A 27,680-nucleotide genomic window follows, 5' to 3' on the forward strand; every position below is an offset into this window, starting at 1 on the left:
CAAAATTTTAGTCCCACCTCGCTAGTTGAGAGGGGCTCGGAGTGGTTTATAAGCCCCGGTGCGGCTGCCCTCTCGAACTCCTCTCAAATGCAGGCTTACGGGCCTAATGTTGCATTGTGCTGTCTGTGGGCCTATTGTTGGGTAACGTAGTAATTTCAAAAAAAAAATCCTACGCACACGCAAGATCATGATGAGGGGCCGGCCAAGGGGAGGAGGCGCGCCCAAGGGGGGAGTCCTACTCCCACCGGGAGTAGGACTCCTCCTTTCCTTGTTGGAGTAGGAGAAGGGAAGAGAGAAGGAGAAAGAAGGAAGGGAGCGCCCCCCCTCCCTAGTCCAATTCGGACCAGCCCATGGGGAGGGGTGCGGCCACCCTTTGGGGCCTTTCTCTCCTTTCCCGTATGGCCCATTAAGGCCCAATACGAATTCCCGTAACTCTCCGGTACTCCGAAAAATACCCGAATCACTCGGAACCTTTCCGATGTCCGAATATAGTCGTCCAATATATCGATCTTTACGTCTCGACCATTTCGAGACTCCTCGTCATGTCCCCGATCTCATCCGGGACTCCGAACTACCTTCGGTACATCAAACTCATAAACTCATAATATAACCGTCATCGAAACATTAAGCGTGCGGACCCTACGGGTCCGAGAACTATGTAGACATGACCGAGCACGTCTCCGGTCAATAACCAGTAGTGGAACCTGGATGCTCATATTGGCTCCCACATATTCTACGAAGATCTTTATCGGTCAAACCGCATAACAACATACGTTGTTCCCTTTGTCATCGGTATGTTACTTGCCCGAGATTCGATCGTCGGTATCTCAATACCTAGTTCAATCTCGTTACCGGCAAGTCTCTTTACTCGTTCTGTAATACATCATCCCGCAACTAACTCATTAGTTGCAATGATTATAGTGATGTGCATTACCAAGAGGGCCCAGAGATACCTCTCCGACAATCGGAGTGACAAATCCTAATCTCGAAATACGCCAACCCAACAAGTACCTTTGGAGACACCTATAGAGCACCTTTATAATCACCCATTTACGTTGTGACGTTTGTTAGCACACAAAGTGTTCCTCCGGTAAACGGGAGTTGCATAATCTCATAGTCATAGGAACATGTATAAGTCATGAAGAAAGCAATAGCAGAATACTAAACGATCGTGTGCTAAGCTAATGGAATGGGTCAAGTCAATCACATCATTCTCCTAATGATATGATCCCGTTAATCAAATGACAACTCATGTCTATGGCTAGAAAACATAACCATCTTTGATCAACGAGCTAGTCAAGTAGAGGCATACTAGTGACACTCTGTTTGTCTATGTATTCACACATGTATCATGTTTCCGGTTAATACAATTCTATCATGAATAATAAACATTTATCATGATATAAGGAAATAAATAATAACTTTATTATTGCCTCTAGGGCATATTTCCTTCAGTCTCCCACTTGCACTAGAGTCAATAATCTAGCTCACATCGCCATGTGATTTAACAACAATAGTTCACATCACCATGTGATTAACACCCATAGTTCACATCGCCATGTGACCAACACTCAAAGGGTTTACTAGAGTCAGTAATCTAGTTCACATCATTTATGTGATTTAATACCCAAAGAGTACTAAGGTGTGATCATGTTTTTGTTTGTGAGAGAAGTTTAGTTAATGGGTCTGCCAAATTCAGAACCGTTAGTATTTAACAAATTTCTATGTCTACAATGCTCTGCATTGAGCTACTCTAGCTAATAGCTCCCACTTTCAATATGTATCTAGATCGAGACTTAGAGTCATCCAGATTAGTGTCAAAAACTTGCATCGACGTAACCCTTTATGATGAACCTTTTTGTCACCTCCGTAATCGAGAAACATATCCTTATTCCACTAAGGATAATTTTGACCGTTGTCCAGTGATCTACTCCTAGATCACTATTGTCCTCCCTTGCTAAACACAGTGCATGGTATACAATAGGTCTGGTACACAACATGGCATACTTTATAGAACCTATGGCTGAGGCATAGGGAATGACTTTCATTCTCTTTCTATCTTCTGCCGTGATCGGGCTTTGAGTGTTACTCAATTTTACACCTTGTAACACAGGCAAGAACTCTTTCTTTGACCGTTCCATTTTGAACTACTTCAAAATTTTGTCAAGGTATGTACTCATTGAAAAAACTTATCAAGACTCTTGATCTATCTCTATAGATCTTGATGCTCAATATGTAAGCAGCTTTACCGAGGTCTTTCTTTGAGAAACTCCTTTCAAACACTCCTTTATGCTTTGTAGAATAATTCTACATTATTTTCGATCAACAATATGTCATTCACATATACTTATCAGAAATGTTGTAGTGCTCCCACTCACTTTCTTGTAAATACAGGCTTCACCGCAAGTCTGTATAAAATTGTATGCTTTTGATCATCTTATCAAAGAGCATATTCCAACTCCGAGATGCTTGCACCAGTCCATAGATGGATCGCTGGAGCTTTGCACACTTCGTTAGCACCTTTAGGATCGACAAAACCTTCTGGTTGCATCATATACAACTCTTCTTTAATAAATCCATTTAGGAATGCAGTTTTGTTTATCCATTTGCCAGATTTCATAAAATGCGGCAATTGCTAACATGATTCAGACAAACTTAAGCATAGATACGAGTGAGAAAATCTCATCGTAGTCAACACCTTGAACTTGTCGAAAAACCCTTTTGCGACAATTCTAGCTTTGTAGATAGTAACACTACTATCAGCGTCTGTCTTCCTCTTGAAGATCCATTTAATCTTAATGGCTCACCAATCATCGGGCAAGTCAATCAAAGTCCATACTTTGTTCTCATACATGGATCCCATCTCAGATTTCATGGCCTCAAGCCATTTTCCGGAATCTGGGCTCATCATCGCTTCCTCATAGTTCGTAGGTTCGTCATGGTCTAGTAACATAACCTCCAGAATAGGACTACCGTACCACACTGGTGCGGATCTAACTCTGGTTGACCTACGAGGTTCAGTAACAACTTGATCTGAAGTTTCATGATCATCATCATTAACTTCCTCACTAATTGGTGTAGGAGTCATAGGAACAGATTTCTGTGATGAACTACTTTCCAATAAGGGAGTAGATACAGTTATCTCATCAAGTTCTACTTTCCTCCCACTCACTTCTTTTGAGAGAAACTCCTTCTCTAGAAAGGATCCAAACTTAGCAACAAAAGTCTTGCCTTCGGATCTGTGATAGAAGGTGTACCCAACAGTCTCTTTTGGGTATCCTATGAAGACACATTTCTCTGATTTTGGTTCGAGCTTATCAGGTTGAAGCTTTTTCACATAAGCATCGCAGCCCCAAACTTTAAGAAACGACAACTTCGGTTTCTTGACAAACCACAGTTCATAAGGCGTCGTCTCAACGGATTTTAGATGGTGCCCTATTTAACGTGAATGCAACTGTCTCTAATGCATAACCCCAAAACGATAGTGGTAAATCGGTAAGATACATCATAGATTGCACTATATCCAATAAAGTATGGTTATGACGTTCGGACACACCATAATGTTGTGGTGTTCCAGGTGGCATGAGTTTGTGAAACTATTCCACATTGTTTTAATTGAAGTCGAAACTCGTAACTCAAATATTCTTCTCCACGATCAGATCGTAGAAACTTTATTTTCTTGTTACGATGATTTTCCACTTCACTCTGAAATTATATGAACTTTTCAAATGTTTCAGACTTGTGTTTCATTAAGTAGATATACCCATATCTGCTCAAATCATCTGTGAAGGTCAGAAAATAACGATACCCGCAGCGAGCCTCAACACTCATTGGATTGCATACATCAGTATGTATTATTTCCAACAAAACTGTTGCTCACTCCATTGTTCCGGAGAATGGCGTTTTAGTCATCTTGCCCAAGAGGCATGGTTCGCAAGCATCAAGTGATTCATAATCAAGTCATTCCAAAATTCCATCAGCATGGAGTTTCTTCATGCGCTTTACACCAATATGACCTAAACGGCAGTGCCACAAATAAGTTGCACTATCATTATTAACTTTGCATCCTTTGGCTTTAATATTATGAATATGTGTATCACTACGATCGAGATCCAATGAACCATTTTCATTGGGTGTGTAACCATATAAGGTTTTATTCATGTAAACGGAACAACAATTATTCTCTAACTTACATGAATAACCGTTTTGCAATAAACATGATTCAATCATATTCATGCTCAACGCAAACACTAAATAACATTTATTTTAGGTTCAACACTAATCCCGAAAGTACAGGGAGTGTACGATGATGATCATATTGTTGGAAATATGCCCTAGAGGCAATAATAAATGGTTATTTTTATATTTCTTTGTTCATGGTAATTGTCTATTGTTCAGGCTATAATTGTATTGTCCGGAAATCGTAATACATGTGTGAATACATAGACCACAACGTGTCCCTAGTAAGCCTCTAGTTGACTAGCTCGTTGATCAACTGATAGTCATGGTTTCCTGACTATGGGCATTTGGATGTCATTGATAACGGGATCACATCATTAGGAGAATGATGTGATGGACAAGACCCAATCCTAAGCATAGCATAAAAGATCGTGTAGTTTCGTTTGCTAGAGCTTTTCCAATGTCAAGTATCTTTTCCTTAGACCATGAGATCGTGCAACTCCCGGATACCGTAGGAGTGCTTTGGGTGTGCCAAACGTCACAACGTAACTGGGTGACTATAAAGGTGCACTACGGGTATCTCCGAAAGTATCTGTCGAGACTGGGATTTGTCACTCCGTGTGACGGAGAGGTATCTCTGGGCCCACTCGGTAATGCATCATCATAATGAGCTCAATGTGACTAAGCGTTAGTCACGGGATCATGCATTGCGGTACGAGTAAAGATACTTGCCGGTAACGAGATTGAACAAGGTATTGGGATACCGGCGATCGAATCTCGGGCAAGTAACATACCGATTGACAAAGGGAATTGCATACGGATTGATTGAATCCTCAACACCGTGGTTCATCCGATGAGATCATCGTGGAACATGTGGGAGCCAACATGGGTATCCAGATCCCGCTGTTGGTTATTGACCGGAGAGGCGTCTCGGTCATGTCTGCATGTCTCCCGAACCCGTAGGGTCTACACACTTAAGGTTCAGTGACGCTAGGGTTGTAGAGATATATGTATGCGGAAACCCGAAAGTTGTTCGGAGTCCCGGATGAGATCCCGGACGTCGCGAGAGGTTCCGGAATGGTCCGTAGGTGAAGAATTATATATAGGAAGTCCAGTTTCGGCCACCGGGAAAGTTTCGGGGGTTACCGGTATTGTACCGGGACCACCGGAAGGGTCCCGGGGGTCCACCGGGTGGGGCCACCTATCCCGGAGGGTCCCTTGGGCTGAAAGTGGAAGGGAACCAGCCCATAGTGGGCTGGGGCGCCCCCCTTGGGCCTCCCCCCATGCGCCTAGGGTTGGGAACCCTAAGGGGGGGGGGTTCCCCCTTGCCTTGGGGGGCAAGGCAACCCCTTCCCCCCTTGTGGCCGCCGCCCCGCCTTGAGATCCCATCTCTTGGGGCCGGCGCCCCCCCAGGGGGCCTATATAAAGGGGGGGAGGGAGGGCAGCATACAACAGCCTTGGGCGCCTCCCTCCTCCCCTGCAACACCTCTCTCTCTCGCGCAGAAGCTCGGCAAAGCCCTGCCAGAGAACCGCTACATCCACCACCACGCCGTCGTGCTGCTGGATCTCCATCAACCTCTCCTTCCCCCTTGCTGGATCAAGAAGGAGGAGACGTCGCTGCACCGTACGTGTGTTGAAAGCGGAGGTGCCGTCCGTTCGGCACTCGGTCATCGGTGTTTTGGATCACGGCGAGTACGACTCCGTCATCCACGTTCATTGGAACGCTTCCGCTCGCGATCTACAAGGGTATGTAGATGCACTCCCTTCCCCTCGTTGCTAGTATACTCCATAGATGCATCTTGGTGAACGTAGGAAAATTTTAAAATTATGCTACGATTCCCAACAGTGGCATCATGAGCCAGGCCTATGCGTAGTTACTATGCACGAGTAGAACACAAAGCAGTTGTCGGCGTTGAGTTTGCCAATTCTTCTTGCCGCTACTAGTCGTTTCTTGTTTCGGCGGCATTGTAGGATGAAGCGGCCCGGACCGACCTTACACGTACGCTTACGTGAGACAGGTTCCACCGACTGACATGCACTAGTTGCATAAGGTGGCTAGCGGGTGTCTGTCTCTCCTACTTTAGTCGGAACGGATTCGATGAAAAGGGTCCTTATGAAGGGTAAATAGAAATTGGCAAATCACGTTGTGGTCATACGTAGGTAAGAAAACGTTCTTGCTAGAAACCTACAAACCACGTAAAAAACTTGCAACAACAATTAGAGGTCGTCTAACTTGTTTTTGCAGCAAGTGCTATGTGATGTGATATGGCCAGAAGATGTGATGAATGATATATGTGATGTATGAGAATGATCATATTCTTGTAATAGGAATCACGACTTGCATGTCGATGAGTATGACAACCGGCAGGAGCCATAGGAGTTGTCTTTATTATTTTGCATGACCTGCGTGTCATTGAATAACGCCATGTAATTTACTTTACTTTGTTGCTAAACGCTTTAGCCATACAAGTAGAAGTAATCGTTGGCGTGACGACTTCATGAAGACACAATGATGGAGATCATGATGATGGAGACCATGGTGTCATGCCGGTGACAAAGATGATCATGGTGCCCCGAAGATGGAGATCAAAGGAGCATGATGATATTGGCCATATCATGTCACTATTTGATTGCATGTGATGTTTATCATATTTTTGCATCTTATTTGCTTAGAACGACGGTAGTAAGTAAGATGATCCCTTATAATAATTTCAAGAAAGTGTTCACCCTAACTGTGCACCGTTGCGAAGGTTCTTTGTTTCGAAGCACCACGTGATGATCGGGTGTGATAGATTCTAACGTTCGAATACAACGGGTGTTGACGAGCCTAGCATGTACAGACATGGCCTCGGAACACACGCAATACACTTAGGTTGACTTGACGAGCCTAGCATGTACAGACATGGCCTCGGAACATGGAGGACCGAAAGGTCGAGCATGAGTCGTATAGAAGATACGATCAACATGGAGATGTTCACCGATCTTGACTAGTCCGTCTCACGTGATGATCGGACACGGCCTAGTTGACTCGGATCATGTTTCACTTAGATGACTAGAGGGATGTCTATCTGAGTGGGAGTTCATTAGATAATTTGATTAGATGAACTCAATTATCATGAACTTAGTCTAAAATCTTTACACTATGTCTTGTAGATCAAATGGCCAACGTTGTTCTCAATTTCAACGCGTTCCTAGAGAAAACCAAGCTGAAAGATGATGACAGCAATTATACGGACTGGGTCCGGAACCTGAGGCTCATCCTCATAGTAGCCAAGAAAGATTATGTCTTAGAAGCACCGCTAGGTGAAGCACCAATCCCAGAGAACCAAGACGTTATGAACGCTTGGCAGCAGCGTGCTGATGATTACTCCCTCGTTCAGTGCGGCATGCTTTACAGCTTAGAACCGGGTCTCCAAAAGCGTTTTGAGAAACATGGAGCATATGAGATGTTCGAGGAGCTGAAACTGGTTTTTCAAGCTCATGCCCGGGTCGAGAGATATGAAGTCTCCGACAAGTTCTTCAGCTGTAAAATGGAGGAGAACAGTTCTGTTAGTGAGCACATACTCAGAATGTCTGGGTTGCACAACCGCTTGTCTCAGCTGGGAGTTAATCTCCCGGATGACGCGGTCATTGACAGAATCCTCCAGTCGCTTCCACCAAGCTACAAGAGCTTTGTGATGAACTACAATATGCAGGGGATGGAAAAGACCATTCCCGAGGTATATTCAATGCTGAAATCAGCGGAAGGGGAGATCAGAAAAGAACATCAAGTGTTGATGGTCAATAAAACCACTAAGTTCAAGAAGGGCAAGGGTAAGAAGAACTTCAAGAAGGACGGCAAGGGAGTTGCCGCGCCCGGTAAGCCAGTTACCGGGAAGAAGTCAAAGAATGGACCCAAGCCCGAGACTGAGTGCTTTTATTGCAAGGGAAGTGGTCACTGGAAGCGGAACTGGCCAAAATATTTAGCGGACAAGAAGAAGGCCGGCAACACCCAAGGTATATGTGATATACAAGTAATTGATGTGTACCTTACCAGTACTCGTAGTAGCTCCTGGGTATTTGAGACCGGTGCGGTTGCTCATATTTGTAACTCAAAGCAGGAACTACGGAATAAACGGAGACTGGCAAAAGACGAGGTGACGATGCGCGTCGGGAATGGTTCCAAGGTCGATGTGATCGCCGTTGGCACGCTACCTCTGCATCTACCCACGGGATTAGTTTTAAACCTCAATAATTGTTATTTAGTGCCAGCTTTGAGCATGAACATTGTATCTGGATCTCGTTTAATTCGAGATGGCTACTCATTTAAATCTGAGAATAATGGTTGTTCTATTTATTTGAGAGATATGTTTTATGGTCATGCCCCGCTGGTCAATGGTTTATTTTTGATGAATCTCGAACGTGATGTTACACATGTTCATAGTGTGAATACCAAAAGATGTAAAGTTGATAACGATAGTCCCACATACTTGTGGCACTGCCGCCTTGGTCACATTGGTGTCAAGCGCATGAAGAAGCTCCATGCAGATGGACTTTTGGAGTCTCTTGATTACGAATCATTTGACATGTGCGAACCATGCCTCATGGGTAAGATGACCAAGACTCCGTTCTCCGGAACAATGGAGCGAGCAACCAACTTATTGGAAATCATACATACCGATGTGTGCGGTCCAATGAGTGTTGAGGCTCGCGGAGGATATCGTTATGTTCTCACTCTCACTGATGATTTAAGTAGATATGGGTATGTCTACCTAATGAAACACAAGTCTGAAACCTTTGAAAAGTTCAAGGAATTTCAGAGTGAAGTCGAGAATCAACGTGACAGGAGAATAAAATTCTTACGATCAGATCGTGGTGGAGAATATTTAAGTCACGAGTTTGGTGCACACTTAAGGAAATGTGGAATAGTTTCACAACTCACGCCGCCTGGAACACCTCAGAGAAATGGTGTGTCCGAACGTCGTAATCGCACTCTATTGGATATGGTGCGATCTATGATGTCTCTTACCGATTTACCGCTCTCATTTTGGGGCTATGCTTTAGAGACTGCCGCATTCACTTTAAATAGGGCTCCGTCGAAATCCGTTGAGACGACACCGTATGAATTATGGTTTGGGAAGAAACCTAAGCTGTCGTTTCTAAAAGTTTGGGGATGCGATGCTTATGTCAAGAAACTTCAACCTGAAAAGCTCGAACCCAAATCGGAAAAATGCGTCTTCATAGGATACCCTAAGGAAACCATTGGGTATACCTTCTACCTCAGATCCGAAGGCAAGATCTTCATTGCCAAGAACGGGTCCTTTCTGGAGAAGGAGTTTCTCTCGAAAGAATTGAGTGGGAGGAAAGTGGAGCTTGATGAGGTGATAGTCACCCCTTCCGAACCGGAAAGTAGCGCAACGCGGGAAAATGTTCCTGTGGTGCCTACACCGACTAGGGAGGAAGTTAATGATGATGATCATGAAGCTTCGGATCAAGTTACTGAACTTCGTAGGTCCACAAGGACACGTTCCGCACCAGAGTGGTACGGCAACCCTGTCCTGGAAATCATGTTGTTACACAACGGTGAACCTTCGAACTATGAAGAAGCGATGGCAGGCCCGGATTCCGACAAATGGCTAGAAGCCATGAAATCCGAGATAGAATCCATGTATGAAAACAAAGTATGGACTTTGACTGACTTGCCCGATGAGCGGCGAGCCATAGAAAACAAATGGATCTTTAAGAAGAAGACGGACGCAGATGGTAATGTGACCGTCTACAAAGCTCGACTTGTCGCTAAGGGTTATCGGCAAGTTCAAGGGGTTGACTACGATGAGACTTTCTCACCCGTAGCGAAGCTGAAGTCCGTACGAATCATGTTAGCAATTGCCGCATACTATGATTATGAGATATGGCAGATGGACGTCAAAACAGCATTCCTTAATGGCTTCCTTAAGGAAGAGTTGTATATGATACAGCCGGAAGGTTTTGTCGATCCTAAGAATGCTAACAAAGTATGCAAGCTCCAGCGCTCAATTTATGGGCTGGTGCAAGCATCTCGGAGTTGGAACATTCGCTTTGATGAGATGATCAAAGCGTTTGGGTTTACACAGACTTATGGAGAAGCCTGTGTTTACAAGAAAGTGAGTGGGAGCTCCGTAGCATTTCTCATATTATATGTGGATGACATACTATTGATGGGAAATGATATAGAATTCTTGGAAAGTATAAAGGCCTATTTGAATAAGTGTTTTTCAATGAAGGACCTTGGAGAAGCTGCTTATATATTAGGCATCAAGATCTATAGGGATAGATCAAGACGCCTCATTGGTCTTTCACAGAGTACATACCTTGACAAGATATTGAAGAAGTTCAATATGGATCAGTCCAAGAAGGGGTTCTTGCCTGTATTGCAAGGTGTGCAGTTGAGCACGGCTCAATGCCCGACCACGGCAGAAGATAGAGAAAAGATGAGTGTCATCCCCTATGCCTCGGCCATAGGATCTATTATGTATGCCATGCTGTGTACCAGACCTGATGTAAACCTTGCCGTAAGTTTGGTAGGAAGATACCAAAGTAATCCCGGCATGGAACACTGGACAACGGTCAAGAATATCCTGAAGTACCTGAAGAGGACTAAGGATATGTTTCTCGTTTATGGAGGTGACGAAGAGCTCGTCGTAAAGGGTTACGTCGACGCTAGCTTCGACACAGATCTGGATGACTCGAAGTCACAGACCGGATACGTGTATATTTTGAATAGAGGAGCAGTAAGCTGGTGCAGTTGCAAGCAAAGCGTCGTGGCGGGATCTACATGTGAAGCGGAGTACATGGCAGCCTCGGAGGCAGCACAGGAAGCAGTCTGGATGAAGGAGTTCATTACCGACCTAGGGGTGATTCCCAATGCGTCGGGCCCGATGACTCTCTTCTGTGACAACACTTGAGCTATTGCCCTTGCGAAGGAGCCCAGGTTTCACAGGAAGACCAGGCATATCAAGCGTCGCTTCAACTCCATTCGTGAAAGTGTTCAAAATGGAGACATAGATATTTGAAAAGTACATACGGACCTGAATGTAGCAGATCCGTTGACTAAACCTCTCCCTAGGGCAAAACATGATCAACACCAGGACGCAATGGGTGTTCGATTCATCACAATGTAACTAGATTATTGACTCTAGTGCAAGTGGGAGACTGTTGGAAATATGCCCTAGAGGCAATAATAAATGGTTATTATTATATTTCTTTGTTCATGGTAATTGTCTATTGTTCATGCTATAATTGTATTGTCCGGAACTCGTAATACATGTGTGAATACATAGACCACAACGTGTCCCTAGTAAGCCTCTAGTTGACTAGCTCGTTGATCAACTGATAGTCATGGTTTCCTGACTATGGGCATTTGGATGTCATTGATAACGGGATCACATCATTAGGAGAATGATGTGATGGACAAGACCCAATCCTAAGCATAGCATAAAAGATCGTGTAGTTTCGTTTGCTAGAGCTTTTCCAATGTCAAGTATCTTTTCCTTAGACCATGAGATCGTGCAACTCCCGGATACCGTAGGAGTGCTTTGGGTGTGCCAAACGTCACAACGTAACTGGGTGACTATAAAGGTGCACTACGGGTATCTCCGAAAGTATCTGTCGAGACTGGGATTTGTCACTCCGTGTGACGGAGAGGTATCTCTGGGCCCACTCGGTAATGCATCATCATAATGAGCTCAATGTGACTAAGGCGTTAGTCACGGGATCATGCATTGCGGTACGAGTAAAGAGACTTGCCGGTAACGAGATTGAACAAGGTATTGGGATACCGGCGATCGAATCTCGGGCAAGTAACATACCGATTGACAAAGGGAATTGCATACGGATTGATTGAATCCTCGACACCGTGGTTCATCCGATGAGATCATCGTGGAACATGTGGGAGCCAACATGGGTATCCAGATCCCGCTGTTGGTTATTGACCGGAGAGGCGTCTCGGTCATGTCTGCATGTCTCCCGAACCCGTAGGGTCTACACACTTAAGGTTCGGTGACGCTAGGGTTGTAGAGATATATGTATGCGGAAACCCGAAAGTTGTTCGGAGTCCCGGATGAGATCCCGGACGTCACGAGAGGTTCCGGAATGGTCCGGAGGTGAAGAATTATATATAGGAAGTCCAGTTTCGGCCACCGGGAAAGTTTCGGGGGTTACCAGTATTGTACCGGCACCACCGGAAGGGTCCCGGGGGTCCACCGGGTGGGGCCACCTATCCCGGAGGGCCCCGTGGGCTGAAAGTGGAAGGGAACCAGCCCATAGTGGGCTGGGGCGCCCCCCTTGGGCCTCCCCCCATGCGCCTAGGGTTGGGAACCCTAAGGGGGGGAGTTCCCCCTTGCCTTGGGGGGCAAGGCAACCCCTTCCCCCCTTGTGGCCGCCGCCCCCCCTTGAGATCCCATCTCTTGGGGCCGGCGCCCCCCCAGGGGGCCTATATAAAGGGGGGGAGGGAGGGCAGCATACAACAGCCTTGGGCGCCTTCCTCCTCCCCTGCAACACCTCTCTCTCTCTCGCGCAGAAGCTCGGCAAAGCCCTGCCAGAGAACCGCTACATCCACCACCACGCCGTCCTGCTGCTGGATCTCCATCAACCTCTCCTTCCCCCTTGCTGGATCAAGAAGGAGGAGACGTCGCTGCACCGTACGTGTGTTGAACGCGGAGGTGCCGTCCGTTCGGCACTCGGTCATCGGTGTTTTGGATCACGGCGAGTACGACTCCGTCATCCACGTTCATTGGAACGCTTCCGCTCGCGATCTACAAGGGTATGTAGATGCACTCCCTTCCCCTCGTTGCTAGTATACTCCATAGATGCATCTTGGTGAACGTAGGAAAATTTTAAAATTATGCTACGATTCCCAACACATATCAATCTTGGAACCACTTCCAATACACATCGTCACTTCACCCTTAACTAATCTCTGTTTATTCTGCAACTCCCGTTTCGAGTTACTACTCTTAGCAACTGAACCAGTATCAAATACCGAGGGGTTGCTATAAACACTAGTAAAGTACACATCAATAACATGTATATCAAATATACCTTTGTTCACTTTGCCATCCTTCTTATCCGCCAAATATTTGGGGTAGTTACGCCTCCAGAGACCAGTCCCTTTGCAATAGAAGCACTCAGTTTCAGGCTTAGGTCCAGACTTGGGCTTTTTCCACTTGAGCAGCAACTTGCTTGCCGTTCTTCTTGAAGTTCCCCTTTCTTCCCTTTGCCCTTTTGTTGAAACTAGTGGTCTTTGTCAACCATCAACACTTGATGTTTTTCTTGATTTCTACCTTCGCCGATTTTAGCATCGCGAAGAGCTCGGGAATTACTTTCGTCATCCCTTGCATATTATAGTTCATCACAAAGTTCTACTAACTTGGTGATGGTGACTAGAGAATTCTGTCAATCACTATTTTATCTGGAAGATTAACTCCCACTTGATTCAAGCAATTGTAGTACCCAGACAATCTGAGCACATGCTCACTGGTTGAGCTATTCTCCTCCATCTTTTAGGCAAAGTACTGTCAGAGGTATCATACCTCTCGACACGGGCATGAGTGTGAAATACCAATTTCAACTCTTGGAACATCTTATATGCTCCGTGGCGTTCAAAACATTTTTGAAGTCCCGGTTATAAGCCGTAAAGCATGGTGCACTTAACTATCAAGTAGTCATCATACCGAGCTTTTGTCAAAATGTTCATAATGTCTGCATCTGCTCCTGCAATAGGTCTGTCACCTAGCGGTGCATCAAGGACATAATTCTTCTGCGCAGCAATGAGGATAAACCTCGGATCACGGATCCAATCCGCATCATTGCTACTAACATCTTTCAACTTTAGTTTTCTCTAGGAACATATCAAAACATAAACGGCGAGCAAAAACGCGAGCTATTGATCTACAACATAGATATGCTAATACTACCAGGACTAAGTTCATGATAAATTTAAGTTCAATTTAATCATATTACTTAAGAACTCCCACTTAGATAGACATCCCTCTAGTCCTCTAAGTGATCACGTGATCCAAATCAACTAAACCGTGTCCGATCATCACGTGAGACGGAGTAGTTTCAATGGTGAACATCACTATGTTGATCATATCTACTATATGATTCACGCTCGACCTTTCGGTCTCAGTGTTCCGAGGCCATATCTGTTATATGCTAGGCTCGTCAAGTTTAACCTGAGTATTCCGCATGCGCAACTGTTTTGCACCCGTTGTATTTGAATGTAAAGCCTATCACACCCGATCATCACGTGGTGTCTCAGCACGAAGAACTTTCGCAACGGTGCATACTCAGGGAGAACACTTAAACTTTGATAATTTAGTGAGAGATCATCTTATAATGCTACCGTCGTTCTAAGCAGAATAAGATGCATAAAAGATAAACATCACATGCAATCAATATAAGTGATATGATATGACCATCATCATCTTGTGCTTGTGATCTCCATCTTCGAAGCACCGTCATGATCACCATCGTCACCGGCGCGACACCTTGATCTCCATCGTAGCATCGTTGCACCGTCATGATCACCATCGTCACCGGCGCGACACCTTGATCTCCATCGTAGCATCGTTGTCGTCTCGCCAAACTTATGCTTTCACGACTATCGCTACCGCTTAGTGATAAAGTAAAGTATTACATCGCGATTTCATTGCATACAATAAAGCGACAACCATATGGCTCCTGCCAGTTGCCGATAACTCGTTTACAAAACATGATCATCTCATACAATAAAATATAGCATCATATCTTGACCATATCACATCACATCATGCCCTGCAAAACCAAGTTAGACGTCCTCTACTTTGTTGTTGCAAGTTTTACGTGGCTGCTACGGGCTTAGCAAGAACCATTCTTACCTACGCATCAAAACCACAACGATAGTTTGTCAAGTTGGTGCTGTTTTAACCTTTGCAAGGACCGGGCGTAGCCACACTCGATTCAACTAAAGTGAGAGAGACAGACACCCGCCAGTCACCTTTAAGCAACGAGTGCTCGCAGCGGCGAAACCGGTCTCGCGTAAGCGTACGCGTAATGTTGGTCCGGGCCGCTTCATCTCACAATACCGCTGAACCAAAGTATGACATGCTAGTAAGCAGTATGACTTATATCGCCCACAACTCACTTGTGTCCTACTCGTGCATAACATCAACACATAAAACCAGGCTCGGATGCCACTGTTGGGTAACGTAGTAATTTCAAAAAAATTCCTACGCACACGCAAGATCATGGTGATGCATAGCAACGAGAGGGGAGAGTGTGTCCACGTACCCTCGTAGACCGAAAGTGGAAGCGTTAGCACAACGCGGTTGATGTAGTCGTACGTCTTCACGATCCGACCGATCAAGTACCGAACGTACGACACCTCTGAGTTCTGCACACGTTCAACTCGATGACGTCCCTCGAACTCCGATCCAGCCGAGTGTTGAGGGAGAGTTTCGTCAGCACAACGGCGTGGTGACGATGTTGACGTTCTACCAACGCAGGGCTTCGCCTAAGCACCGCTACAGTATTATCGAGGTGGATTATGGTGGAGGGGGGCACCACACACGGCTAAAAGATCAAATCAATAGTTGTGTCAAGAGGTGCCCCCCTGCCCCCGTATATAAAGGATCAAGGAGGAGGGGGCCGGCCAAGGGGAGGAGGCGCGCCCAAGGGGGAGTCCTACTCCCACCGGGACAAGGTGAGCCGGTTCCACCGGCGTACCAGCAGGGGAGTGCCGTGGTGGTGCAGCATGTCGAAGCCGCGGACCCCATCGAACCAACGCCGGTGGGTGAAACACACGAAGAAGGATCCTGGCTGCATCAAGGAGACCTGGAAGCCGTTGGAGGGCACATCAGGCAACTCCGAGCGGATAGCCGCCACAATGTCCGCCGGCGCCAGCGTAGGCCGCGAGCCACCAGCGCGGAGTTGTGGAGGCGCGCCTCTTCGTCGAGCGCCTCCTGCGTCTCCTCGATCAGGCACACCGTTTTGCGGCAGCGGCGGTTCCCCCTTGCAGGGCCGTAGGTGAACCTGGCGGCCATGTCCATAACCGGCGGGGAGGGCGGGTCCGGTGGAGGAGGTGATGTGGCTAGTGGGAACACAACCCTCGAAAGGACAGGCGCGCGGTGGTGGTTTGGGTGCTCCGGGGGGAAGGCCAGGCGAGAGTGCACCGGTGCACGCGGATGGCGGGGCGGTGGCGGTGGGAGGGGTGGGCGGCGGCGTGGCCTCTCGAGGGAGGATAGGGGAACACGTGGGAGGTGGCGGGACGGGCACCTGTGGGTGGTGTGGCCTAGGACCAGGCAGTGGAGGCACCGGACTTTGTTCTTGCAGGAGGCAACTCTGTGGGCGGAGCTTAGGCAGCGAAAGCACCTACCATGGAGGTCCGTCTTATAGTCCGAGACGCCATGATTGTGGTGGGTGGGGTTGGTGGAGCGGCGCAGAGCGTTAAAGGCGTCGGTGCTCCCCAAGGGTTGGCCGCGCCCTCCATTCTTGCCCTTGCGTCTGACCTCTTGCCATTCCGATGAAACGGCGCGGCCATGCTCCTGTGAGGTCGCAGGCACGCTCGGAACAGAGGCCCTGCCGCCCTCGCCCACCACCACAATCGATTGAAGGCGTGGCCGCGGCTGAGCCGGCATTGAAGGCGCTGGAGTAGGCATCGTAGGTGCCAAGGCAGGCATTGAAGGCGCCGCGCGGACCATGTCGGCAAAAGATCTTGCCGGTGAGGTGAGGGGGGACCCCTCGGCCGAGGGGCACACCCGCTCGGAGCTGGCGTGGCATGGGGGGATGCCATGGCGGAGGAGGAGGGGGATGTTTGGGGCGGTGGATAGCTCGGCCGGGCGGCGGAGGCACGGCCGCGCTGTCGGCAGGGAAGCCGGCGGCGCCTTGAGGAAGGAGAGAGGAGCGCCTTGAGGAAGGAGGATTCAAAATGATGAGTTGAACTTGATTCGAAATGGAATGACTGCATTGTAGTCAGCTTGTCAATGAAATGTTCTGCCGCAATTCATTCTTCATCAAGGATTCATTGCATCTGGCTAGGTGTTCAAATGGTCTATTATGATTCCATCTTTGCTGTTGAGATTATCCACGGTCAGGCTCAGGTCCCGGATTTGTCCCCCCTTCACACACTCTAACTCCCCGCCATGTCCCTTTTTCTCTGTAACCAGCGTAAGGCTATATCTGCTTATCTAGTACCCTTTTTCAGGTCGAAAGCAGATTGACCTCAATATGATTTGTGTGGCAATAAGAATTGCGAAAGTAAGCTGAAATACATGATCACATCACTTCTAGCTTGTAGGCTACTCCAGATCAATTTTCTGTCGGATCCATGCCCCTTCTGGCATCTATGTGTGTCTGATAGATATGCATACCGAGGACGAAATGTTTTCAGTGTGTGTTTACAGCTTACAGTGTCGATGGAGCAAACAAGTTTCTAACCCAGATTAATACATATTCCAGTATGCATGGTCAGTCTGAAACCGGCAAAAAGTCTCGTCATCTTTAACATCAGTCTGAAACCCAAGAGTTCACTAACTGAATGCGACACAGCAGACAGTGAGTTCGCATACTCACTCCAATCCACAGAGGCAAATCTATAAAGAAAGCACAAGCAGAACGTTGATCAGCGTCATGCATAGGTAACTTCTCCGTTGGGAGGTCTGCGTGCTGCAAAACTGAAGCTTTTATACTAGAACTAGTGACTGGGGCGCGCCGCCAAGCTTATGCGGTCCTTTGCGTACCAGTCTTGCTGGCATAGTTGTGAACATGCTTGTGCAGCCCAGATGAGCGCCAGATGTTAAATAAAAATGAGCAGTACCATGTCACTAAATAAATCCGTATCCTTATAGTAAAGGTGTTGTGCTTCTCTTCACATAACTTTTCTTACATTTTGAGTGCCTTTTGGCACTATCAGTAACCAAAGTAAAGTCACTTACAACTCTGAATGCTCTAGTGCAGAAACACCAGTGACTACATTTCTCATGAACCTTCTGCTTGAATAAGTCGACATCACCTCGACAGACGACGCCTGAATTCACAGACCATGGCCATCGCCCATAATAATTTGTATGTATATAAGAGAAATCTGTCATAAACAAAAGGGATTTCACCTTTACACAGTTAATACAAAAGAATGACCTAAAATCAAATGCCTCTAGATTAAACAAAAATCGAGAACAGAATTGTTCACCCATCAGCATGAAAGGAATGGTGTGCTTTATACAGAAAGGAATGATGTGCTTTATAAAAGTGAGCACACTACATGGATGCAATGGTCGTGTGGTGATAATCTGCATCGAGATTGGTCATTCATATTTCATCTATGATCTGTAAATAGTCGAAAAAGAAATTCCACTTCAAGATGAAAAACACAATAGCATGGGTATTGAATTGCAAGATGGGCCTTGTTTCAAAACTATATCACATCCCACTGGTGGTACTGTTTTCCTTTTATTGTAAACGGCCTAATTCCCAAACAGCCATGTTTCCGACAATAGAGTTATCAGAAAATTTAAGAGAATTCCATCGCAAAATCTGCAAAAATCTAAAACCTACACAAAGATCAAAGAGAATTACTTCGAAGAACACTCTGAAATTTGTGTGACCTTACATGCACACAACAACTGTGATCTAACTCTTCTTTTTGCAGGCTTATGATCTATTTCCTTGAAAATCAAAATATATGCTTCATAGTATCTCCTTCTGTTTAGTACAGAACCTTGACCATGAAACATGATCACAAATTCAGATTTTCTATACTGCAAGTTCATGCTAGAACCAGATATTCACTTGTGATATATGGATCAAGCAATAGAGAGAGAGAGGGGGGGATTGGGAACTTACAACTGAGGATGTGAGTGGACGAAAGGGACAGCCTCGATTCATCTGTCGTCCAAAGCCGCCATGAAAAGGGGGGCAGAGATGGTGGGGTTGACTTGCTGCATAAGGCCAGCAGTGGTTGTGTTACTGAGTTATAAGCAAAGATGAAATGAACATTCAAAGCCAGCTATCATCCAGGAGGTGCATCAGCCTCACAGCCTACCATAGCAAGATAAAGAAAGATGAAATGACCGCTTGGAATAAGCGGTTAGCTATCTCAAAAACAATCAACAACTCAAAAAAAGATGAAATGAACATTCAAAGTCACCTATCATAGAGGAGGTGCATCAGTATCACAGCTTGCGCTCCCAGACTGTATGTACATATGTGTTTCTGCTTTATTCCCTAATACACTCATGTACGTGAACATAAAGCAATGGAGACAGCAAATCAGTGTTAAGGTATAAGCTAGCATGGAGACCAAGCACATGTCCCTTCCCTAGTAGACGACATTGACTTAGGTGACTGGATCGGATTTAGTCCCAGAGAAGGGAACAGCTTCGCTCATGGTCGCCCTAACCCGACAGACGGTACCATCGAAGTGTGTAACTACACATTGTTTGGCTTCTTCCAGTACAGAAAGGAAGCTTGATTATCCTGCCATTTCAGTATCAATTACAAAGGTTTTTCCCAGGAGAACCCAACATGTACAAAGTAACTAAGTCATTGCATCAAATCGGAAAGAGGTAAACAAAATTTGGATACAATAAAAGGTGCCACCGTCCAGAACTGAACATGTTATCTAGCAAACAGAGCAATTTTTCTAGTCGTATCTTCATACAAACACTAACAATGTCTAATTGGAGAAAGAAAAAAGGACGCCAAACACCCATCTATGTCTTCAGCGCCAGCAAATGAAAATTACACACGAATATATAATTCTTATCATCTAAGTTGACAAACTGGAAGACTAATTTAGCTGCACATCAAGAAGAAAACCCAGTCAAACAGTATGTTTAGAACCTCAACATCATTTTCAGCCTATAGAACTAAAAAGCAGCTAAATTTAATCGCTGATATCAGTAGTGCTACAGGCAAACTTATGTAACTTTGTCCACTAATGTAAAATGAGCACAACTAAAGAAAGCTTAGGTGTTCCTTTTCCATTCGTTCTTATTTGCCCCTTATATGCAAGTTAAAACAAGTATACAACAAGCTTGTTCTGCAGATTTTTGGATAGCAGTGACTAATGTTTGCCCAAAGAGAATGCTTTAAATCAGCTAATCTTGCCACCCAGAAGCCGAATTGGTGAACACATATGAAAATGCAAACTCAGATTAACAACAGTTAGGTAATTATTCACTCATGGAGAATAGAACAAATATAAGATTTATACAGAGGGGGACTATAAAAATCAATAAAAATCTGCGGTTGCCTGACGCTAACCATCAGTCTACCAAGGTTAAGATAATGGTAGAAAATACTAGCATCAATACCCATGTCCCAAAGAAAAGAGAAAGAAGCTTCTAAATTTATCATCTTTCCAACTGGTGCACGACAAAAAACTGAGGGAAAACATTTAGTATTTGAACAGAAAAGATTAGGTTCACTCATGCATATATAAAGCTGAAGAAATGTCAACATTTTTGCCAAAAGTGCTAAGAACACCTGTCACAGTTGTCTCAAAGTGAGTAGTAGCATCATAACTCTGCAAAGAGAAAAAAGAAAGGCCATGAACATCTACAACATGAGACTGACACTATATTCTCATATAAAGCAAAACTTACTGATTTGACAACAATTATAAAGAGAAGGTTCATTAACTGGTTCATATATGGTTGCTAAAAAAAATAACTGGTTCATATATGTCATACATATAAAAAACGTAGATCAATTCCAGGCTTTAGTTCGGACGGTGGGTTATCAGTCTATTATGCTTCAACAGACACAGATGAAAATAACTCCCCTTTTGGCACGACATTGTGAGTGTACGCGAGCAGCATAAGACATACCTAACAAATGTGTACCAGCATGCTTGTCACAATGAAACAATGGATACTTAATTTAGAAATTTATCCAGCGATAATTATTTGAGAGCCAGAAAGTGAGTCGTCGAGTGGGAATCATTTGCATTTGGAATTGGGTAGCTTATAATAGCAATTGCTCATGCCAATTTTCATTTTAATTGGAAAATGAAGAACAATACTACTTGCCTCAGTAACCATAGACAGAGACATGAGGCAGCCATGTTGAAAAACTGAATTTGTAGGATACCGCAAATACTAATAAAGCTCTGCCCACAACGAAACTGGGACCAAGCAAAGTCCACCTCTCATATGATACCGCAAATACCTTTCATAACTGAAAGAACTACTAAGTAACATACGTGCTACAAAGAACACAAGGCAAGGACCACTTTCAGATTTGATTGCAAGTTCATCAAGGAAATCAGTCCAACCACTCGACTCGCACCGTGCGAGCAGAATCTCGTGAAGGCGCGTGCACCTACCTAAGCGAGTAAAATGTACAGATTCAATCGCTCCTAGAGCAAAAAAAAAAAAAAAACCCGCGCTGATGCCATTACTTGACGCTAAGATATACTACCGCTAGCAGTAGCTGGACCAGCTCACCTTGGTTGGGTGAGATGCGGAAGCCCGTTGGCGCTGGCGGCGTCATGGGGAATGTCCAGCACGACCATGAATCAATTCATGTAAGCTTAGGGTGGCTGTGTTCATCACCAAAAAAGGACATAAATCCCAAGTTCAGATGGATCTTCACTCACATCAACACAACAGAGGAATAGAAAAGAAAGAAGAACATTGTATAATAGATGAGGAAAATTTGTGTATTTGTAGCATAGCAAAAGAGGGCTCAGTTTTGTCTTTGATCTTCAAGCCCAACACTCACATCTCTTGCTGCATAACATACCCATCGCAGTGTAGACGAACTGCCCTGGTTATCACTCGTCAGAATGACCATCCGAGGTGCAGAACATCCAACATCACCGATGAGTTGAACAGGCTGCCAGAGAGGTAAGGGTGGGCTCTAATTTAGTACCCACAGGCTACAGCAGTCTTGAATGCTCAAGCCATGCTTATTTCAGCCAGAGTTATCATCATCGCTCCTCATTTTTTTACCGAAAAGGAGGTTGTACTCCCGGTCTTTGCCCACCCAGCAACATGACCCTGATATCCATACGTACATACTAAATACATGCGTGCACACATCCATCCATCCATCCATCAGCCTCAGGAGCATACCTAGCCTCGATCAACCAAACCCGAGGACGCACCAGACAACACCGTAAATGCATCTTGGTCCTCGTTGTCGCAGACGAGGGCGGGGAGCCGGGAGAGGTCACGCCCATCGCGCATACCCAGATACCTCGCCGGCGCACCCGACACCGCGGCAGCTGCCCGAGCCATGGCCTCCATGCCGGCGGCGGCGCGGCGTGGACGGGAGGCCTGGCCCCGCGAGACAGAAAGATCCAAGGGCCGAGACTCCTCATCGCCCGTCTCCCAGCAACAGGCACCTCGCCTCCCTCTCGTGTGCTCCCGAGATCCAAATCGAGAAGATCGGGGGATATGAGGCAGGACGAGGTGGAGCTCGGGACGGGAGATGAATAGGGCACAGGAACGGGCGGCGGCACGCGGTGTATTTGGCGGCGAAAGAGGTGGCGGCGGAGCAGCGGGAAAGAGGCGGGGTTGGAGGAGAGGAAAGGAAAAAGAGAGAGAGGGGTCGCGTGTGTTGGAAACCTTCGTGGGGAAGGAAACGAGAGATCTTTTCCTCTCCAGGCTCGATCCCGATTGGCCCCCCAAATAGTGCGCATGTGATGAGGTGTCCATCGCCAGCGATCGCCATTTGCACCACCGTTAATGGGTTTTATTTATTCTATGTGGTGATCAGTGTTTCCTCATCTAGTATGTAGGAACATACTTCGAATACTCTAGACTGGATCTTGTACTATCCGGTATCTAGTTTTGCGCCCTTTTTTACTCCCAATTTTTGTTTCAGCATCACATCCTCTGAAATACTTCTTTTGCTTGTGTTCGAAAATCGTCCTTCGGTAGGAAAAACTGGTCGTTTGCTTCCGAAGGTAAGGATTATAAACAAGCTTGACTTGGCCAGACTTTCCAAAAGCTAAAAAATTGTATAGGAAAGTAGACAAAAGGATAACCTTCTTTTTTCACAAGAACTGGCAGCTGCAGATACTACTCCCTCCTTTCCGGTTTAAAGGGCTTATCTCAATTTTTCTTTTTTTTAATTTAAAGGGCTCATCTCCATCTCATTTTTAGTTTCCAAGGCGCATTAAATATTTGCACGCAAGAATTAAAAAGAGACACACCAATGCATGTAATGTTCCTACTCATCTAGTCGTCAAGCATACATGCACTATAATTAATCCAAATTAATACATGAGTTTAATTGGGATAATTTTGTTAAGTACGAGATACATTCCTCCACTTACAAAACGCCTTGGTTGATGAGATTTCAGATTTAAGCACTATAAACCGGAAAGAAGGGAGTACTTCTCAAAGCCAAAATGCATTAACTGGTACCTGGGCCGTGGTTAGCTCTCAGTAATGAATGGCCCTTTCAACACTTTACCAACTACCTCTGGAATTGCAAGCTCCTTAAAGTAGAACCTCAATATGATTGGATGCACCTGCACTATCCAAATTTTCTTGATCTGGTTATTGTTGCCTGTCTATAAGAACTGTCTATAAGAAGTTACGGCTCTTGCAACATCACAAACATGCTGCATGAGAGTGCTAGTTCCGTCTCCAATATGGCCGATAACTTGAAGAATATTCAGTATTGAAGGTTCTATGGTTGGCGATCTGCCTCCCTTTAGCCTCCTCCGTCTCACTTTCAATCTCGATTGGCATGTAGCGCACCCTTCCTCGATTGGCTTGGATACCTGATCACCCTGCAATATGGCCGACAATAAATCAGCTAACCATGTCACTGATGGCCGAGGAGACAACAAACACGGCCATGGTGAAATCTACCAGGTAGAAGACACTGATCTTAGCGTCATGAAAATTCTGTCTAGAAAATCGTAGGAGCTCCTTGTTCATCATTTCAAATAAGAGGCTAGGGTGAAAAACAGAGCATGAAAAGGTCCATGTTGTGCAGTGTATAGCAAAACCCTGAACTATTTCCATATTTCCCATTCCAAGACGACATTATTCTATTTCATAAGTATTGCCAAGTATAAACAAGAGATTACATACGTACATACATGCTAACAGCTTACAAGGCAAGGACACCTTCAGAGTTTAATAGATGCGCCAAGTTACTTGGAATAGCGGGCCTGAGCGATGATTTTGCAAGATTTCTTCTTCAGTTCCACAGCTATTCCAGCGTGCAGAACCATGGCCTCGATATCAATCACTTCCTGCAAATGGCAGCACATGGTGTCATAATTACTGCACAATCACGCGAACTTCAGAAGTGAAGCACTGACATGCTCAACAGCTCAACTTATGCGTCAAATTATACATGTTCATCCATGCAGTTTGGAATAAAAAATAGAAACTATAACTTGTTTAGGCACAAGCAAATGAAGCATTCTTAAGGGGAACTATAAACAAGGGTCAAGCACTGTAACAGCATTCTTAACAGCAACTATAAACAAGGCTCAAGCACTTGTTTATGTCAACACAGAGGGCGTTAGATTAGATAATTTAACTATATTATCTCATTTCTCTCGCTGTAACTTATAACCTAGGCTGAACTTACGTTCAGAGTTGGGCAGTAACTTCAAGCACAACGAGCAAGCAATACAATACAATTACGATAAAGTAGTTGGCCATGGGGATTATAATTGGGAAAAATAAGAAAAAATCCCATGCAAAATGATGAAGCAAAGGGAACAAATGCCGACGAACCACCAAGACATATTATTTCAGACCCAACTCCATCTCGGTAAGAAAACCACTCACATATCCGAAAACACAGCATCCAGGCAGGAGATGTTCATCTCTGGTGGTTAGCCCCTGGTTTTTGCCCCGGCTGTGTACAGGACAGCAGAATGTAGAAATACTATGAATACTTGTACTGAATCTTGCATGTCCAGTTTTGTGCTCTTGTCCTTTGATTTCAGCATTGCGTCCCCTGAAATACTTCTTTTACTCGTTCCAAGATCGTCCTTCCGTGCATAGAAATAGCCAAAGGTTAGGATTACAAAACAAGCTGGACTTCACCACAGGCTTTCCAAAAGCTAAATATATGGTGCCTGTTGACGTGCACAAGAAACAGATGGTGGCGTCATTTAAGTGTCTTTGTCATTTCTTTTACAACAACGAAACCAAAGCATGCAACTGCAACAAACAATATTATCCTGCATTTAAATTGCACACATCGTCTTATCTTTTTTTTTCAAAAAGGGGATCTCCCCGGCCTCTGCATCTAAACGATGCATACGGCCCTCTTATTAAATCTGAAAAAAAGGTCCAACAAGGCCTCAAAGTCTCGTACTGAAAAGTAAATAAAAAGCTCACACAAAGCCAAAAGGGCTAGAAACACAAACTAGCCATGAAAAGGACATCACAACCGGCTGGCATAAAAGGATAAAGGTAAACTAATTGCCTATCCTATTACATGATCGCCATCCAAACCGGTTGAAGATATCCCGAGCTACCATCTTCCAGCGGATAGATCCAGTAACCAAATGCTCCCTGGCCTCCGCCGTAGTGAGTAGCGACCACGACCGGATCAACGCCGTGGCTCTGAAAATAACCTGCAAAAAATGAATGTGTGTTGTCCTGTTAAAAACCAGATCATTTCTACAATTCCAAAGTGCCCACACCAAGGCACAGACTCCGACACGAATATGTCTTGCTAACTTGGACTCAACCCCGTTAAGCCACGTTCCAAATAACGAGTTGACAGAATTCGGTGGAGTAATATTAAACGCAATATGGATCGTCCTCCATAAAACTTTAGCTAGCGGGCAATCAAGAAAAAGGTGCTTGATCGTCTCATCCCGATCACAGAAGCTACACCTAGTAGATCCTGTCCAATTACGCTTTGTCAAGTTGTCCTTCGTTAAAATAACTTGTTTATGGAGAAACCACATAAACACTTTGATTTCCAAAGGGACTTTGACAGCCCACACATGTCTGGACCTAGGGATAGAGCTTGAATTGATAACATCAAAATACATTGATTTAACAGTAAAAACTCCAGACCTAGTGAGCTTCCAGCGTAATTCATCCGGTTGTTGGGAAATCTGAATGTCCATCAGTCTCCTTACTAGATGAAGCCATTCTTCCCAACGATTACCCACCAAAACCCTTCTAAACTGAATATTAAGGGGGATCGATTGTAATACCGTAGCAACAAAGGTCTCACGTCTTTGAACTATACGATACAAAGACGGATATTGGATTGCTAAGGGTGCCTCTCCAAGCCAAGTATCTTCCCAGAATCTCGTACTGGCCCCATTACCAACAATAAACTTTGTCCTACTGAACAATGAAAGCTTTACTTTCATGAGCCCTTTCCAAAAGGGTGAATCAGTCGGTCTTACTGTCACCTGAGACAAAGTTTTGGTTTGAAGATACTTGCTACGGAGAATTTGCGCCCAAGTGGCGTCAGTCCCACTAGCTAACTTCCACAACCACTTGCTGAGAAAACATCTGTTTTTAACTTCGAGATTCTCAACACCAAGACCACCTTGGTCTTTCGGTCTACAGATGATATCCCATTTGGCTAGCCGGTATTTTCTTTTTACCTCATCACCTTGCCAAAAGAAACGCGACCGATAGAAGTCCAATCTTTTCCTAACTCCAACTGGGACTTCAAAGAAAGACAAAAGAAACATAGGCATACTCGTGAGAACCGAATTTATCATAATTAAACGGCCTCCATACGACATGAGCTTGCCCTTCCAGCTACTCAGTTTCTTTTCAAATGGATCCTCGATGCACTTCCACACTGCGTTTGTCAGCTTACGATGGTGTATTGGTATTCCTAAGTAGGTAAACGGCAAAGCCCCCAAATCACACCCGAACAATTGTCTATAAGCCTCTTGTTCATCATTGGCTCTATCAAAGCAGAACAATTCGCTTTTGTGAAAGTTAATTTTTAACCCGGTCAATTGTTCAAATAAGCATAACACCAGCTTCATATTTCTCGCCTTTTCCAAGTCATGCTCCATAAAGACGATTGTATCATCAGCGTACTGAAGAATGGACACACCTCCATCAACTAAGTGAGGCACCAGGCCACCCACTTGACCAGCCTCCTTCGCCCTTCCTATCAGAATTGTCAACATATCCACTACAATGTTGAACAATATAGGAGACATCGGATCCCCTTGTCGCAGGCCCTTTTGTGTCTGGAAATAATGACCGATCTCATCATTCACTTTGATTCCAACACTCCCTTTTTGCGTAAATGACTCAACCTGACGTCGCCAGATTTCATCAAAACCTTTCATACGCAAAGCCTGTTGTAGGAATGGCCATTTTACTTTATCGTACGCCTTCTTGAAATCCACCTTAAAAATGACTCCATCCAATTTTTTCGAGTAGATTTCATGGAGAGTTTCATGCAGGACCACCACCCCTTCGAGGATGTTTCTATCCGCCATGAAAGCAGTTTGGGATTGTTGCACCACAGAATGCGCAATCTGTGTGAGCCTATTTGTCCCAACCTTGGTAAATTTTTTGAAACTA

The 27,680-nt window shown here is 45.1% G+C and overlaps 1 long non-coding RNA gene across 1 annotated transcript; it reads right to left on the reverse strand.

Annotated features, from left to right (window-relative positions):
• Positions 1-17,996: 17,996 nt before the first annotated feature.
• On the reverse strand, positions 17,997-22,754 carry LOC123119174 (uncharacterized). Its single transcript, XR_006458503.1, has 4 exons — positions 22,254-22,754; positions 21,624-21,718; positions 19,018-20,701; positions 17,997-18,259 (listed from the first exon to the last, which is right to left on the reverse strand). It is a non-coding gene; the product is annotated as an uncharacterized lncRNA (long non-coding RNA).
• Positions 22,755-27,680: the final 4,926 nt, after the last annotated feature.

This window comes from Triticum aestivum, chromosome 5D, assembly GCF_018294505.1.
Source record: "Triticum aestivum cultivar Chinese Spring chromosome 5D, IWGSC CS RefSeq v2.1, whole genome shotgun sequence".
NCBI classification, from domain to species: domain Eukaryota; kingdom Viridiplantae; phylum Streptophyta; class Magnoliopsida; order Poales; family Poaceae; genus Triticum; species Triticum aestivum.